Source organism: Cyphomyrmex costatus, unplaced genomic scaffold, assembly GCF_001594065.2.
Source record: "Cyphomyrmex costatus isolate MS0001 unplaced genomic scaffold, Ccosl1.0 scaffold133, whole genome shotgun sequence".
NCBI lineage: Eukaryota > Metazoa > Arthropoda > Insecta > Hymenoptera > Formicidae > Cyphomyrmex > Cyphomyrmex costatus.
Genome location: NW_017275315.1, coordinates 835,634 through 855,403, shown reverse-complemented (window position 1 = coordinate 855,403; position 19,770 = coordinate 835,634). Strand labels below are relative to the sequence as shown.

The window sequence follows — 19,770 nt, the reverse complement described above, 5'->3', positions numbered from 1 at the left end:
TGGGGGGGGGGGGGGGGGGAAGGGAAAATTCTTTTGTCAATTGACGTCGAATGATCCTTAGAGCGCGCGCTTAATACGTTTTATTGCGTTCCCGGCTCGAATTTCGAAGACGAAGGGTATGACGTTTCGAAAAATCATCTTCTCGAACGACGTCGACGGCTTTATTGAACGTGGGGAGAAGAAGACATCTTTGTGCTGTTTTATCATATCGAGTAACGAATATTTTGTATGTAAAAAGAAATTTCTCTCTCTTTTCTACACACTACTGTTACTCTCTGCTTTTCGATGTAATTTTGAAAGCTATTGTTCGGGAAAATCCGACTTTTATGCATTTATCATGTCTTTCACTTTCATGCCTATGTGATTTTTATCATATCAAAATCAAATGCGAGAGCCCATGCCGAGTGATGGCATCGAATCAAAATTTATTTTTGTTTTCAATACGAATAAATTTAATCGTTTATTTCCTCACGCGCTTGATCAAATAAATTGATTGATCTAAAAACTGTGTGCGAATGCAAGGATGAAAAGTATATCCGAGGTGCAACAAGAGGCCGTGCTGTTTTATCAACGAGATGTTACAAACAATATCAATTTTAAACCGATATCGATCGATCACTTAACTAACAACATTTTCCCCCGTATATTTTATCGCCTTTTTTCATTTTTCGTTTTTACGTATTGATCTTTAGTTTTTTTATATTTATACTCACATTATTCTTTCTCACATCAAAACAGTACGTTCTTTGATGCGATGTTTCAGTCTTTAGCGCGCTCGTCGCTGCGTTATTTCGCGTTATATTCATTCATTCGGGATAAAGTCCGACGCTGTGTAGGTAAAGAAAAAAAAATATCGCGCCCTACTCGTTTTATATCGCGCGAGCCGTCGCGTAGCCGAGTAATAGCGGTAGCCGAGTTTTGCAAATAGACGACGGCGTAATATCGCGCGTAGGTGAAAAAAAAAACGCCTTCAACTCGCGTTGCATTAAATTTGCAGCGATAAGGAAAAAGGAAGAAGGAAGAAAAAGGAGGGTCACGATGAAGGAATTTACCCTTCTTCGCGCGCGGTCGCCCTTTTAATTGTATTCAGTGCAATTAGCGACGCGCTGCAACGCGTAATGAACTATATATTCGTGGCACGGATGCTCGCGAATGCACATTCACGCTCGGTTTTTCCGTCCCTCCCGTTCTCCATATATTGTATTCCGTCCGGCGATTGAAAATAATTTATAATTATAACCATGGTTACACGGCGCAAATGCCAATTAGAGTGCGAAACGAGAAACACGAATGCACTCTCGGCGTGATAACGCCTGTAAAATGTCTATCATCGAATTTCGCCACCAACGCTGGGTCGCACTCTAAATGCACTCTTCCGAGAATAACTTTAATTCGCGTATATAATATACAACATTTTCGATATGTACGATGTAACACCCAGACCACTCAACGACCGCATGATCAAATAATGTCGAATTTTTTCAATCTTTCCATTAATATTATCTACTATTTATATATCGTTGTTAGACGTTAATCAGACCGTAATAATAAATAATAATTTAACAGTAGTTTAAAACAATTCAATAAGAAATAGACTCTCGAAAATTTCAAATAATAAAAAACAAAGGGTTAATCATCATCATATCTTAAAATTGGCGTGTCACGCTTTTTTGAAGCCTCTTTTCGTTGAGGCTGCTGGAATTCTCTGATTTTGATGTGGTTTCGTATTCGAGGATCTTCGGGGTCGATTATTTCGAATCTGTACTCAAAAATTGAAAATTCGAAATAGTGGATCCAATATGCCGGACGTAAAATTAACGTAAATCCTAAAGATTGTTCGATTTTGGTGAAATTAGATATATTGGTGATTTAGGGGGTGTTCGTTACGAATCCGTTCTCAAAAATTGAAAGTTCGAAATAGTTGATCCAATATGACGGACGGAAAAGTAACGGAAATCATAAAGATTGTTCGATTTTGGTGAAATTAGGTTTATTGGTGATTTAGGGGGCGTTCGTTACGAATCCGTACTCAAAAATTGAAAGATTGAAATAGCTGATCTAATATGGCGGACGGAAATGTTACGGAAATCCTAAAGATTTTTCAATTTTGGTGAAATTTGGTATATTGGTGATTTAGGGGGCGTTCGATACGAATCTTTACTCAAAAATTGAAAGTTTGAAATAGTTGATCCAATATGGCAGACGGAAATGTTACGGAAATCCTTAAGATTCTTCGATTTTGTTGAAATTTGGTTACAGGTGGTTTTTGGGGACGTTCGTTACGAATCCGTATTTAAAAATTGAAAGTTCAAAATGGCGTTTCGATTCAGTTTTCTAAAATCTGTTTTCGTTAATCTGGCGGATGGAATATAAGGGGGATTTTGGTTTTAGTGTTTTTGAAGTAGAATTTAAATTAGCAAACAAAAGCCCTTCAAGAATATGTACTTGATTTTTCATTTGCTGCTATTTTTCTTTCTGGCTGTGCCAACTTTAGTCTTAAGTCAGCACAGCCACACTGTGGATCGAATCCTTCGACGTAAACGATGAGCAAAATATCGGATTCTGGATATTCTTAGAGCAAATAATTCTAGAAACATTTTGAGACCAAAATGATCCCGGCAATTGATTGCTTTAATGTACTTTACTCTTGTACACGAGTCAGCACAGCCACACTGCGGGTCGAATTTTTCGACGTAAACGATGAGCAAAATATCGGATTCTGGATATTCTTAGAGCAAATAATTCTAGAAACATTTTGAGACCAAAATGATCCCGGCAATTGATTGCTTTAATGTACTTTACTCTTGTACGCGAGTCAGCACAGCCACACTGCGGGTCGAATTTTTCGACATAAACGGTGAATAAAAAAATAAACTAAATATTGTTTATCAAAATGGTAGAATTAATGTGGCGACCGAAAATGAAATTCTAAAGGTTTTCAAATTTCAGGGAAATTTTGTATTAGTAGGAATTAGAGGAGTTGTTGATTTCAAAACAAGTTTCAAAGAAACATAATTCATAATATTTAAAAAGAGTATAATGAACCATCGCGCGCGTAGCGCGCGCAAGGAATGTGCTAGTGAGAGTAAAAACGCTGTTCTTAGTGCGATTCTATATAAATTGTATTATAATCAAACACTGCGCAATGGAATTTGCCGTGTTTGATTATAATACAATTTATATAGAATCGCACTAAGAACAGCGTTTTTACTCTTATTAGCTCTTTGTTTTTTATTAATAATTTAAAAGTTTAACAGTAGTAAAAAAGATTATTTTGCAATAATTTTAGTTCCTGTCAATACAACGATGCATTTTTCCGGTAGACACCAATCTCCTTATCTATCGTGTTCTTAAAGCTTTTAGGTCATCGTAAAAAATTTCCAGTCGATTTGCATTTATGTATCAGAACTCTTGTTCGTCCGCTCGCATAGCTAGATTAGAATTATTGATTCCGATAAGCGGGAGCTTCTGCGATAAAGCCAGATAAGTCAGCGGAATTCTCCTCAGTTTAAGAACGCATAATAACTAACCGATCGGAAGTAATTGCCATCTGGGACGCGTCGATTCGAAATTATCAGGAATACCAATGAATGCGGAAGTTTATCTGCGAGTACGCTTATTAAATCGACACTTCGCAGAAAATATCTCCTTAATCTGAATAATTTCCATTTATCTTTCTTTTCTTTTATGTTTTATTCAATTCTTTCACTAAACGTCGATACCGTAATCGAAAGTTTTTCTTTTCTTTCTAACGGAATTGAGTTCAAGAGCACTCTGAACATTGTCCATTACGCTAAGTATTAAGGACGTTTCGATTGTACGTCTTATCAGTTAAAAGTATCAGCAAAAAAAAAACAGTTAAAACAGTATCAGCTAATAATAGCTAGTAAATTTTTTTTCCATAAATATGCCCTGTAACTGTAACTGCGAAAATAACAAATAATTTGGCTTGTAATGGCTTTATGTAACGAAATGACCCTATTTTGCTGTAATTTTAGGTAAATAACTTTTGAACGAGTAAGTAAATTTAAATAAACTTTTGCACGAATATTTACTAAAATTTTATTAGTATATATATATATATATGTAAAAAATTTAATTTATAATGCTATAACTTTACCAAATTTGCAAATAACTACAAAACAATTCCCATACATAAAACATTAACAAAAAATTTAAATAATTTCTAAATCAATCAGAGTATTGTGCTCAAATTTTACACAGATATTTATAAACATAATAATATATTAAAATAATCTATGAAATTTTGATATTTTTAATAATATTTTGAGATGCGTACTTAATAAGATCAAGTAATTATTTCAATTACTGTCACATGCTTGAGTATAATATTTGAGCATTTCATCGTCTCTATTCGTATTCTCTCTTTTCCTCATATGTAATTCATGTGTACAATGATCTGTTTCCTACGCTTGGGAGAATTCAGCCCGAGTGCTCAATAAATTATCTCTTTCTCTGGCTCCCTCTTATTCTCTTTATGGCGGCTTTTATCGCGAGTTCATTCAGTGTCCCTGTAAGTAATGAATTTCTTTCGTGTTGCACAACCCTTCCGTTGCTCGACTCTTTCTTCTTTCCGGTACACATCGACATGCTCATCTTATGGTTTTTCTCGAGTCACTGCTTTCGTAAATCGATTTTCCATTGTATCACGGCATCGAAATATCCCAGAAGAATTTCGCACAGCCACGGAGCATTATGTTAATTCAACGTGTTAGCAAGCTGATGGCGAGAGATAAGTGATGAACACTGTCTCACGCCAAAGAGAAGATTGATCTTTTTTGTTCGTTGTGTTTCTTTTTTTTTACTATAAACCTAATTCAGAATATTTAGAATTTGAGCCGAATTAATATTTTATGAATTATAGTTTTATTTCAAATATATTTATTACATTTATTTCTTGATATTGCATATTTTGCGAATACGAGTTTAAAATTTAGAAATGTTAAGCGACAGATGGAGGAACTTGTTCGAGAAGCAGGTTAGTAAAGCATTAATCGAGCGGATTAACTTTGCTAAGAGGGGAGATTAAGAAAGTTAGTTCCGGAAGCGAAAGAACTTAAAGCCACTATTTGCTGCTAAGCAGTTTACGGAAGAACGGTCCAACGATGTCGTCAAACACTTCCTTTTCCGCACAACGGGCGCAACTTTTTTCCTTCTTCTTCTTTTACTCTTTCAAAGATGTTCCTTAGAACAAAGAATTCTAAGAGAGGATCAGCCGCATTGTGTGCCTTTTCACCAACTCTCAGGTGATTTTCTGAAGTGTTCGGCAGATGCTGCCTTCTCGTGCTAGTATTCATCAATAAGTATTTGTGAAACATTTATTCTTTTTTTAGTTTTAAATCCTCTTTCCTTTTTGCATATTAACTTAGATAAGATTTAAAGTGTTAATTATAATTCATGATTGAAATTAATTATAGAACGTAGCTAGTCTAGGTGCTCTTAAAATTTTTAAGAATAGAATCTCATTTGAAGAGTGAAAATTGAGTCAATCTTGAAAAAGTACGGCTCAATTTTCAACCTTTATGAGTAAGATTTTACTCTTCAGAGTAAAGGTTACTCCAAAAATTTTAGATATTTAGTACGACAATCATAATTTAATTTCTGTATTATCCTGTATTGAATAAGTCGTGTATTAGTTCGATAAGCTTCATAAATTTGGACAATAAACTGAATTCCATTTGATTCACGAAACTTGCCTTTGTCACAATAGTTATCTCGATTTATTGTGGTTGACATCGTAACGTCGAACTTGTCGAAAAACTTTAGAACTCGCTTGATCGTGACATGAAGCGCAAACGACAAGCACGGTAGTGGGAGGACATCAAGTCCTAACGATCATCCAAGACACTTGGACCACTGCACTGTTGGGATCTAACTTTATTATGCACGTGTCTATACACATTTTATTACGTGCGTAAATATAAATAGAGCTGATAGATAAATTACGTTATAAATTTGAAAATATATATGTCTGATTCTTTATAGAACATCTTAATCTTGAGATGTGCATGATTTAAAAAAAATATTTATTATCATAGATTAAAAAACCGAATTAAATTAGAGTCAACAATATATTTTGTGCGTGATAAATTATAGCACATAGCACGGTATTTACTTTACAAACAGTAGTAAAAAGGCAAAATGCGAGACTATAAAATTGGACAACGAGTGATTTGTGTGAAATGTGTCCATCACGGATATATTGACCGAGAATACCTGGTCCCGAGGGAAGTTCAGGAACCGTTTAGCATAGTTTCTCTCAAAGGGGAAAGATTTCAAAATGATTGACAGTTCGCACAGACAAACCGTTCACAGCAACGATTCAGAGTCGTGCTCTTCAATAAAGAGGGAAAGAGAGGGATTCGCTGAAATATGCATTCCTTCGGTATCGTGATCTATTTGCTTTGAGCTTCGCGATATTACGAATCGATTTAGTATGATAATATGATTTTCGCACGCATGCAAATATCCGTATATCCGTGCATCAAGCGATGGTGGTTGATTGGATGAAGGATAAAAAGCAACGGATTAATTCGTCTTGGAGTATACTTCTACCTATTTTCCCTTTTCCCTCCATCTCTCTCTCTCCCTCCCCCCTTCTTTCTTCGTTCCTTCTCTATACTACTTCATGCTTTGCTTCCTCCCTTTTTCTTAGATCTTCGTCTTCTTTTTCTGGTATACCCTCTCTTTGACATTCTCCCTTCAACACGGGGGGAAGCACTCGCAGTCATTTTCTCCATTTTGCGATTCGATTTCCGCCGATATTACTGCCGTCTCGCTAGATTCTTCTATTCGGTCGGATGAAGACGCTGCCGAGGGAGATATATTCGCTCGCGAGGAGAAATAGAGAGAGAGAGAGAAAGGGAAAGACAGAAGAAGATGAAGGGAATCGGCGGAATCGAGACGGAAAATTGGTACGTTTGGTATGAGAGAGAAGAGAAAGAGAGGAAGCTGGGACAGAGGCGAGGAACGCGCGAATGCAGTGGTGTGCACAGGGATAGAGATGAACAGACGTATGGCGAAACCATTGGAGCGACGTGGACTAATTTCATCGTCGACATCGTCTCCTTTTTGTTTGCGTTTTTGCAGCGAACCTCGATCGTGGCACCCGAGCGAATACACAGTGCATGCAACGTCTCGTGCAATTGAGCCCATCTGCTCCACATGATCCGCGTAAGACGGTCGTAGATGTTATCACGCTTCCGTAGTATGCTAACGTTCGCAGCTTATTCAGAGCTTATAAGTGAAGAGCTCGCGGCTGATTGTGTGAAGCGAAGTTAAATCTGAAAATGAATCACACCTGATCATGTAACGTCATGGAATAATTTATATCACACGGAAAGAGCGATTTTGCTGAAATATTTAAAAATGTTGATATAGGTACTGATTTGAAAATAATTCCGTTAAATTATCAAAATAATTACGTGGGAAATTCAAGCGCGATAAGCAATGCTATAAAAAGATTCTGGCAATTAGTTTGAGCGTTCTTCATAATTATTTTAACACTCCAATAAAATTATTTTCGAATCTGTATCTAGCTTAACATTTTTAAATACTTTAGTGAAGTAAATTTTAAGCGAGAATTACTCATCAAACAATTATTACAAGCTTTTAATAGTTTAATTTTTAACCAATTTTTCAGACTGCAAAATTAAATAACTCAAGATAAAAGTAAATTGTTTATATACACATACATAGTATAGAATAATCGTATTGTGAAAGTCTCACATTTGATTAATAGCTATTTAAAATAATACTCTATATAAATATATACTCTATATACACATATATATTATATCAAAGTATACGATTTCAAAGTATTTTAATATCGTAACGTGAAATTATGGCATAACTTATTTTTCTTTTCGACGAACGCTATATCATATTGAGAATGTCAGCCATTGAACGTTTTCCAATGCATGTGTTTTCCATGTCGAACTTTTTATTCGATTAATCGATTACAATAAAATAATACATATTATAACACATTCTTTAGAGCGACAAGAAAAATGTTATTATGTTTATTTCATAAATAGTAAAAATAATATTATCAACAAGATTAATTATTAAGCAGAAATATGGAAAATATACGATATATCGAGCCGTCTCATTTGTCCGTTAAAGTTAGACATTTATTTCAAATATAATATTCGAAGAGTCGATATTTATTTCGCGTGTATATCGGAGAATATTGGAATTTGTTATACCGAGTAATGGATAAAATAGAGTGTATGCAGCGGTTGGTTACGTACCTCTTGTAATTGTTTTAGAGTGCCTGCATCCTAAATTTCAGAGGAGTATCGGAATTTTAATACAGTCGTGGCGATGTTAAATAAACGTGCGAAGCAATCTTCCGCATGGATTCTTTATGGGGCAACATCTGCTGCGGTTTTATCCGAATTTGCTGAAATTATTTAACGAAACACGTTTGTGTTATTCGTGTCGCGTGTCATTTTATTCAAAACGAGAGACAAAATAAAATTAGAAAGCAAATTTCCAAAAAAAAGGACCAAAAAAGGATTCAAAATACCTTGATTATTGCGATGTCAACGTTAAACAATTGTCACAAAACGTGAAATCTTCCGAAAAATAAAATACTTGTCAAGTTAAATGGATTGATTCCGCAGTAAAATCCGTACATTATTTTTTGTTCTCAACAAGTGTAACAAGTTCTAGCGTGTAATCTAATGTACGTGTATCGGCGAGATCTTTAAGCTTGAAAGAATAACTAGATTTTACGTGAAGCGGCCGATCTTTTTCCGCGACGATACTGCTTGCTCGCTCGTTCGGCTATTCGTTCGGGAGACGAAAATCGGCCAACCGTCGTCGGCCGGTATCGAAAAATCGTGGACGCTTGTGTTTTTTCGCTCGGTGCACGACGTCGCCGTATTGTTTTTATGAAGTGATGCAGGCTGCTGCTGGATTTGACGAGATTGGAACGAAACCCGTCACGCCGAAGTCGATGGCTTCGTCGTGGATTGATCCGCCTCACGGCTCTATTCGACAGTTTACTGCTGCGTGTCCGTGTATCTGTATGCGCGTGCCGATGTGCATATATGTATGCACGTGTGCGCGCGTATACATCAATCGGTTGGACCAATCGGACCTCCCAGTGCAACGGGGTCGCAGAACGATTGGTATTGTGCGCCATAACCGAGGGTGAAATTAACCGTGATCCAGATCAAACGCTTCTCTAAACTCTAAGCGCGCACCGAAATCCAAATCGGTGACATCGTCGATTTGCAATGCAGCTTCAATTGCGAGTTCATAGTTCATCTGCATACACATATAGAGTCGAGAGCACGTAACATGCACGTACGCAGACGTTAAGGGCGAAATTGCATGTCCTATAATCTGAGAAGTTCCACGAAAGTGCAATCCAAGTCGAAAAGTACAATATTGGGAAAGTTATACGATTAAGGCTTTCAATCTTGAGAAAATGAGGTGACTTTTAATGGTATTCGTATGTGAATGTAAATTATCGAGATATCAGGCGTAATAAGATAAATGTCCGCCAAAGAGCACGATAAACCGATCGAGAAAACCATGAATTCCAGTTTTAAAGCTTCACGGTGTATCTCTATGAAATATTGAAACTCTCTTTAACCATATACGATACGTAAAAATATAACAAAGCACATATTTCTTTACGGATTCGAGAAGTGTGTTTCGAAGGAATACTCGATGCGAATATATATAGCGGAGGTAGAAAAATAAGCTAATTCGTTCTTGCGAAGAAACTTTCATTTAATTGAGGAGAATACATGGAAGGGAATAGCTTAATTAGATTTATCAGCATTTACATTGCGGGAAACGATATTGCGAGAGATTCATACTCCTTTACATAATATTGAATTATTCACCATGTGGAAAGTTCTATACCAGTAGAACGAACGCGGGATATTCCCTTGAGGCAAATATCCAAGATAATCGCTTGCCATGATGTATATTGTACGATGTTTTTGCGAACAACACTCTGATTATTATTACCGTTAATTAAACTTTAGTCTAATTTCAACTATAATGATCACTGATCATATCGCTTGCCATGATGTATATTGTACGATGTTTTTGCGAACAACACTCTGATTATTATTACCGTCAATTAAACTTTAGTCTAATTTCAACTATAATGATCACTGATCCGTGTTTAGTTGAATTTTGATCGGTGATTTGCCAGCGATGCAAGTTTATCTAAAGATAACCGAAGTTGAACAGGATATATATATATATACATATTATAGATCGCATTATTAATATTGAAACAGATATTCAATTAATAAGATGAAGAGATTCTAACTGAAGGAAATTAATGTTTTAACGTAGATATTCATATCGATACATATTGAGCTACATGTTTTTCACCATAAAAAAATATAATAATTCACTTCTGTTTTCATTAAGTTTGCTTTGGTAGAAATGTTATTGGTATCAGAACGATAACGAATCAGTGTACGCTTTTAATGTTCTAGCTTTAATGTTTCTACTCTCAGAATTACGAATCGTCGATCTTCATTGCAAATATTTATTATTTTTTATTAATACTTATTTATTCAGCGCGACATTTGCTGCTGCAAAAGTCACATATTCCATGTTGATTCAGTGTTTTTTCTTTTTCCAACACATCAAATTTTATCCTTTTAAAAAGCCATTTTTCTGGATTACGTTTCTACGTATATTTTATATCATACACGAATATGATATGTCAGGTTCTTGATTTTTATCCCGAAGGAAAAAGGTTACTTATTATTCAGAAAGATTATATTATTTTGTATTTACGTTTAGATTATATGAGAAATTATCTTTTATTTTTAAATTTTGCTATTATATGTATGTACATACACGTTTTAAAATAATTTTCTTAATGTTTCTGATTTAATTATGATATAAAAAATATACTATCGAAAACATCTTACGAAAGTTTTGCATGAAAACGTGCGCGAAACCGAAGTCGAAGCTCGCGCAATTTACTCTACAGTTCCTTAAGTCAACATTCTGTAGCAGTAGCTTAAATTTAAGCCGTGCCCGGCGACTATAGCATCTTAATTACAATTTAACGCCCCTTAATTTACCAGCAGCGAGGTTTGCCGTGCCGCACAGTTTCTGCGACCGAATGGTTCTGCAAACAGTTCATTGCAGATCTAGAAATAATATCGCAATGCTATATAATGTTAGATAAGAAATTCTGATTACTCAGACTTCCGTGACTTAATCTGAAGCTGAAGTTGGGTTTAATCACACTCCCAAGATTTTATCTCAGCACTTGTCTCAGCACTAAATCATATATAGTATATTTTCAAACGAAAGAAGTAATCGTAAACTTTATTTATCTTCATTAAAAAAATATTAAATTTTTTTTTTCTATAAAAATATTATTTGTAATATTATGACGTAATAATGTGTATATTTATTATATTAGCCACCTATAATGAAAAGTTTAGTTTCAACTAAATGCTTGAAAATAAATTTACTATAAATAACATCTTCTTAAACACAGATTAATAAATTATTCTTAGGAATTACATGATAAGAATAAATTTTTATAAACAATACATGTGCAGATTAATTTTGAGAAGTCTCTACAAGAATCTCTTTGAAATAGCCCTTATAAAAGAAAGTCGTGCAAATGAAATTGACACGTAATATAAAAGAAGATATTTATGGCGGAAAGTAGATTTCAAATTAATGAATTCCTTGAAAATCTTATCTATCTTAACTACATCTTAAATCACAGAATCATCACTCAATTTTTCGATTCTACGAAACGTTTGTGAAACTGTCGCTCGTCGTTATTCTAGAACGACCCTGTTGAGAACGATTCGTCTTAGACGAATATATCAGATTGAAAGGCCGACGACGACGAGGACGGTGACGTTGACATGCACGATAAGGACCGGATAAGAAAGAGCAACTAAGAGAGAAGATGGATAGATAGATAGCCGGCGTCTGACGACGACGGTCCCTTAATTCGTCACTGACGGTTCCGTCAGTACCGTGATAATACCCCGGAGGCTGATGCACCTCCGCTGCAACGGCGCGTCTGTAATTAATCAGAGATGCGACGTCGAGAATGCAGGCAGCAGCCTGCCCTCACGGCGATCTCCCGGTGGTGGTTACAACGTTTACACAGTCAACGCGGTCCTATGCAGCCGGATGCATATCCGCACCTGCAGTGCGGTGTAGACGTTGTATCGTCTGTATAGGAAAACCGGATACGTATATGTATGTACCAGCGAGGACGCTGATACTCCGGAAAAGAGAGCTCTGAGCATAATTACACATCGACACACGTATATACAGCGTGTACATTCTGCCCGATGTGATGACGTCTCGTTTCCGCATGAACAATGAACGCGTCTCTGTATCGTGCGAGGTAAACCGTAATCTTCACATTCACAAAATCCCACAAAGGGATGCTACACAATAGTCATTATGATAAAAAATTGTCAGGATGAATTCAAACGTGCACAAATAAATGGAATAAGACTAATTTCGTAATCTATGCGATATTTGGAAAAGAAAAGACTATATGAATGTTTTAAATTCTACGTATTTTATTCACAATATCTCCGTTAGAAAGCTTTATACATTTTAGGAAGGTAATACATCTTTATCATACATTTTTCGTTAAGCTCATAATTATCTATAGTCTGCAAACTATGGGCTATTAAAGCCATAAGCGGAGATGTAAGATGCATCAGAGGACGATGCACGTGACTACGGCGTGTAAATGATGCTGCAGCGTAATTACAATGTATATGGGGAAGAAACTTTCTTACACACCCGGAACTCAAACTTTCACGGTGAGCACATAATGTACAGCCTGCAGAAAATTACCCGTCTTCTTCTTCGCTCAAATTATGTGATAAATCGAGTCTACTCGCAGCTTAAAACTAAACTTTTCACTATCAACGAATAATAGACACGTATTCACACGCATGTACATGAAGACACACACACACATTAATTTATATCATTATGATCAATGAGTTTCATGCTCTGATCTTTATTTTCTTATAATAAAGAAAATGAAATTTATAATTAGTACCACAGCTGTGGAATTAATACATTTTTTTAATTTTATATCAAACTGCCTCATTTATACTTAGTTATCACATAATTAATTGTTTTGTATGTGGAATGATGATTATTAGCCGGCGGCACAAACTCTGTGATTAATTAACTCCTGTTTATCCAGTGCATTTGCTCGTACGTGAGGATATGTACGATATGGAACTGAATACACCGGCTATCTCATATATATGCTAGAGAGACGAAACGAGAACAAGATGAAAGTGCACGCGTCTAAATACGAGAAGACCGTACGCATCCGAATGCAGCATCTATGGCGCGTCAATGTGTATTCATTTGTACGACAATTCTCGAGGCGCTTCGCGTCACCAGGCGCAGTCGTAATTATATCGCGAAGTAAATTGCACGCAATTTGCTCTAAACGTTACATCACTTCGTATTATGGTGGTACAATCGGAGTGAATCAGACGTCGCAACTTTTAACTCTGATTGCCTTTAAAATGTATATTTCACGACAATTTTGTCTTTAATATTTTACTTATATTTTACAATAATTTTGAAATATCTCAAATTATTTTTTCTAATAATTTATTTAAACGACTCGATTAATGCAGGTATTAATAAAATGCATTGTTTGAAAATACGAAAAACGATTTATGAATCACCGTCGATCGACTGCTCTGACAAGGGAATGCTACACTGGCCCACTTGGATCCACTTGGGTTGATAGACTCTGAATTCAAAATCTAACTAACTAATGGTCCTTGTCAAATTCTATAACTCTTATTTGAAAAATTTGTTTTCAACACTGCATTATTCTTGAGATATTTTGTATTTAAATCAAAATGGCCAAAACTATTTCGGCCTAAGTTAGATACAAAATTCATAAAAACCCAAGAATTGATCATCTACGATACTTATTTCAAATATAATCATTCAGTTGACTAGTTAATTTTTCGATATCACTTTTGCAATGTGGATACATTCTCTTGTGAGATTCGGATGATTAATTTGGTAATGATCCTACGTCGAATTAACAATTTTGGCATTAACATGATGAAAACCATGTCTACCTTAGGTCGAACATGGCGCGCATTGAGGCTGATGTAACCAAAGGCGAGGCCAACACAGTATGTAGTCGAATGAAAATGGAGTGGATAATACGTACCATCGCATGCCGACAGTGTACGAGAGCAGTTGTAACATCACAGTATAATGCACCGTACCGCGAGGGTCATTAGGTCAGATGCATAAACGCGGATGGTTTTCGACTCCGGCTAATGGTTGAATCGAAGATGATCGCGCGCATGTGAAAAGCGCGAGAGCAAGGAGAATGACCTTTCTACAATTATGCGTAATTTCAAATCGGACAAATTGGGATCAAGCAATGATTACAGTCGGTAATTAATTTACACTGTACGTCAGCCATCATCGTTTATTCGCATTTTGAATTAATATGTTTCTGTAATTAAATGGCATTACTTGTGCATCGATTTGTTTTCCGTGACGTGTGCATTTTACATAAAACATTAAAAATATTTGTTCATTATTATTAATTCCTCATTAGTGCACACAATAGCGCTTGAGCCGTGTTAGAAATGGAATCGGGGGCATAAAGCGGCGCGGGGATTCGATTATTGTTGTGCTCGTTTATTTTCCCGTTGCACGATTCTCGCGTAAATGTAAATGCGAGATTGCCCGACGTCACGTGAGAGCATCGAACGCAGCACAGAATGGGTGGCGAGTGGGCCGAGGGGGCGAGCTGGAGCGTGCGAAATTGCGTATATGTAAATGCGGTGCACATAACAATGGTGCATTATTGTATGCCGATGCGGTAGGATGCATCGTGCTTGACAGACACGGTAACGTTCAATGCGCATCTAATGCGTCGAGATGCGCGGACAGTGACGAAAATATTTTACTTCCAAACTGCATTGTCCACTCGCTTCGACCTGACTTTTGAAGATGACGTGAAAATAACTTTGTATAAACACTCGAGAAATTTTCACCTTTTGCAGTTGAAATTATTTTTTGCAGACGATCAAATACAATATTTTGTTCTATTTTACTCGTCCTATTTCTGATCGGTTGGTTTGACATGTTGCTTATTTGGTAGAAAAAAGTAGCAATTTTTTTAATTCTGAATTGGAACATTATTTTAAAGAATCTTTTAAGGAAAAATATATATAGCACAACTTCAAATAGAACATTTTTCTATAATTATTTCAGCATCAACTTTTTCCTTTGCGATATCTATTTTAAAAAATGTCTTTTTCCCTGTAAATAATCATTGCGATCAGAGAATAATCGATATATCTGCTCTCTAACGATAATTATAAATGTCCAGAAGCATCCAAGATCCAGCTTAACTGTAAATGATTTATTCTCTTCAGTATTTAGTTTAAAAACTCTCATGGTCAAAATAAAATTTGATATTATAAATGTATTGTTTTCCAATAAACAATATATATGTATCTCTTTAAAATTGATTTTTTAATATCATTATCTCAAAAATTTTAATTTTTCAGTTGTGTCACTTTTTTATCAAACAAGCGATCTATTAAAGAATTTTTATTACTTACAAACCTTATTAAAACGTCAAAAATATAGTTTGGTCGATTATCGTGTACAGATTTATGTAAACTCTTAATTATGCGATAGGCTATCACAACGCATTGTATTGAGTCTAACTCGACATAGAACTGCAAAGAATTAATATAAGGAGATACATCCGACTGATAAAGATACATTTTGTATTTATTATTCAGAAAATGATTAAGTAATTTGTGGATTTATATAGGATCGATTCCAAGATACACGTATGCAGAAAGAGAAGCGCAATCGAACGATTACCGAGGGTCGCAGATGTCGCGATTTAATTTGCCGGCTTAATTGGATTTTTATTCGTGTCGGAGAACACGTCTCGTGCTCCGAGCCGATCGCAATTTTCAGAGCGGAGACGGAATTCATTATGATCGAACGAATTGCGTTCCTTCTTCATCGCACAGTTAGAAGCGCGAGACGTACGCAAATGGTGCACAATACACCGTACTTGTGCATGTTGAACGTATTTGAATACATGCCTCTCAGCAACATCGAGAGATCAGGAGTGTATTCCATTTCACGCATAATGCCCATGATGTGGCATTTTATCTTTGTTGTTCACCGAATATCAAAGAAAGCTCGAATGTCACATCACGTGCGTCATGCGTGAAACGGGACGCACTTCAAGATGGTCAACGTAAACTCGGAATGGCGCACTCGAATTACGATGTACGGAGGTTTCAGGTAACTCGCAGAAACGGGATAGAGAGAGAGACGTTAAACTTGGCAAACACTACATTGCTCTGTGGCGGTACCATCACCGCTTACAAAAATGTCACCGAGGACAATGGAAGGGAAACGTTTGTACTCCGGATATTTAGTTGCGCAAATGTTACGTCAGTTGGATTATATTTCCGTGCTCGCGGCAGTTCTTTGATGTTTACCAGCTGAAGAAAGTTATGCGCTTTCTCGGAGTGTTCTTCCGAACTGTTTCACATGACATGCATACGTATGATGTAAAACAGTACTTTTCTGAGCACGAAAAACGAATGATAACGTGTTTCTTAATAATTTTGTATCTTTTTTATATATTTCGGAATGTGCTTTATATTTATGTTAATTATCTTATTAATTTTTTATTTTAACATAAAACCACGTAAGGATAATATAGTACGTAGTTTTTTGTTTTAAAAATTTATAACATGTTTTAAAAATTACACGGCTATTTCTCACTCGTAATTAATTGCAATTTCATCGAGTGAAATGGCAAGATGTGTAAAAAAAAAACTTCTTCTACGAGTACTTCTAGCATGTAGTATAACTTATGCAGAAGCTTACACTCGAGCTTACGTTGTACAAATAATTTCTTGAAACTGTAACGTCCAGGTGTGAAATACGCGTTTTCAGCAGAGTCGAGTTACCGCGGCGCGTGAGTAGCGATTCCCACGCAAATTCTCCGCTAACGAAGCAAAAGTTCGTTAGCATCGACCGCAGGGGCCACCGAGTTTTCCGCGACTGTCGTTCGCTACGCGTATAGTAGGAAGTCGTTCGCATCGGGGAGACAGGTGTCATCCGGTATCGTTGCAGGTATGCGAAAGACAAGGGTGGTAACCGAGGAGAGAGTGAAAGAGAGAGAGAGAGAGAGAGAGAGAGAGAGAGAGAGAGAATGCGTGTGTGCGTGACTGTAAGAGCGAGAAAGAGAGAGACAGGCGGGATGGGGAATGTGAGATGGCGCGTGCATAAACGCGGCATAGAGACGATGTGCCGGTGCATAGCTATAAACCGGGGTGGCGCAGGTGCACCGGGGTTGTAGTACGCAGGAAGCGTCGTGCATAAACGTCGTTCGGTTTCGTGTGTGTATAGGTGTGTGTGTGTGTGTGTATCATGTACGCGTATACGTGGCGTATACTGTATCGGGATGCTGAGCGCTATGTATCGCGACGCTTTCGCCCGACGTTCTCTAGGCAAAACGACGTCCAGGTTATCAAACTACCGTTCATGCATAATGCACCGATCTCCGCAGGATACCTCGTTCTCTTTCTCCTTCTCCTCCCTTTTATCTCACTCCAGGCCTTTATCTCGTTTGATTCCCCTCTGCCACGCTCAAACGGAGTCCTCGTCGATCGCCAGAAAACAAGGTTCCGGAGTTCCGGCGACAAAGCTGCGGAAGTGCTGGCATCAGCTGTGGCGGAGATTCTCTATCAGATTTCCTTCGTCGGGAACGAGCGGGGGTGAAGAAGAGTAGAATAGGAAGGTACAACGGTATCGTGCGAGACGAAGTAGGATACACTCGGTTGTTAAATATGTGCACGCGCATTTTATTGACGGTAGAAGGATAATAGATCAGTACCGATCGAACAATAATTAAATCAAATTTTCTTCTCCGCCTATATTTGTGTATATACATATATGTATAATGAGTGTTTAAATAATCGATACGATATTCGGATATTATTTTGTGTTTTTCTTATCACTTTTTTTATCATTAGTTAATTATTGTAATTATTACAAAAACAACTTTAATTTTACAACATTTCTAATTCATTCAACAGATATTTAAAACATAAAAATAGTTCCATACATTACTTTGCAAATATATTGAAATCGGCTATCTGTTTTAACTTATTAACGTCTCGATATCAATTAGTCTCTGAACAATAAAATATTTGTAAAAAAGAACAGAAGTGTTACATTTTCCATTAGCATGGATTTCTCTTATTTAATGTATGAAATGTAACACCTAATTTCAATCATTTGGTGCGCTGTCGGATTTGTTGATGACGTGCGAGAGATCGAGTCACAGGCGAGTTAATAACCTCGTTATGTTATCTTCCAATCGGATACTCTCCCGTTCAACGGGGCAGGAAACCGAAGTTGGAAGTGAAAGAGTGAAAGAGGACACGCGATGGGTGTGCGCATCGTCGAGCGCGATATACGTTTTATTGCCGATGAAAAGACGGCTTGCTCGAATCCGTAGTCGTAACTGGAGCGATCAATCCGTTAGATCCCTCTTCTACGGCATTTTTATTCTCGATACCCGAGAGAGGAATCTTTTCGTTCGGGATTCTACGACCCGCAATCCTGTGCCTTTTAACATAATATCAAAATCGGATAACTTTGTCCTTTTTCTCTCTCTTTTTTTTTTATTATTTTGCCAGTATTATCTCGCTTTCCGAGAGAATCGATGTCTTTTATAATTGAGTCATAATCTCATTTCCTGCTTGTCAAAATAATTCTAAAGGTTTGTTTTTTAGATATTTCTTTTTCCACACACATTCTGTAAAATACAAAATATATATTAACTAAAATTAAATTTTTAAATAGATTTTTCTGTAAGGTCATTTTTAATTAAATTTTTATATTATTGTGCATTTATATTTCTATAATAATTTAAAATAAATTATTATAGGAAAGAAAACTATTTGCAAAAATAGGAAGATTAAAGAATATTTAGGAACTGAAGGAAGAATTCATTTAAGTATTCTGTGTTCTTTGTGTAATAACATTTCTTGTACCAAAGATGGGGATAGATTGTCCTATCACATATGTGTGATTCGATATTCGATGCAGACGGAGTACGACTGAATCGACATTATTGCTGTGTCTCGGATGGATGGTTTCCTCGAGCGTACCCTTTTTAAAATTGTGGCATCGCTCGGTGCATTTTCCGCAGTAATGCTCGTATGCTACGCATCGTATTTTCTACGCCGCGTATCGCATGCCTTTTGCGCATTTTACAGTCTAAACTCCTTACTCTGAATACGTTCTGAATGTTGCATAAACCATCGTATTTCGACTTCGTGGCGGAACATTTCTCGTCTGAGCCGCGTAAAAATTGGCAGAGATTTATGGGAAATTGTTTCCATGCGCTGCGCAGTGATGCGCCTGCTACTATTCCGAAAACTATGCGGGATTATTCTCGCAGTGAGAGAAAACGATTTAGATGCGCATTCCTCCGTGAAAGTAAGATTTTGCGACCGTAAAGTAGATAGCAAACTTGAAAAGTTTAGTGCAGTAAACGTATGTGTACTCCAGTCTTTAAGTGATACCGGATTGAAATTCTTAAGAAGTAAAATCCACTCGAATTTAAAAATAAACGCTTTTATTTAGTATTAGATTGTTGCGAAATGTTTGCTGTTTTCTATCTTTGTTAAAATTCATTTGTATTAAATA

The 19,770-nt window shown here is 36.5% G+C and overlaps 1 protein-coding gene across 1 annotated transcript in view; it reads left to right on the top strand.

Moving 5' to 3' along the window:
* LOC108782726 (Down syndrome cell adhesion molecule-like protein Dscam2) overlaps positions 1 to 19,770 on the top strand; it is a 168,966-nt gene that overhangs the window by 64,486 nt on the left and 84,710 nt on the right. The gene's annotated exons all lie outside the window — the stretch shown is intronic.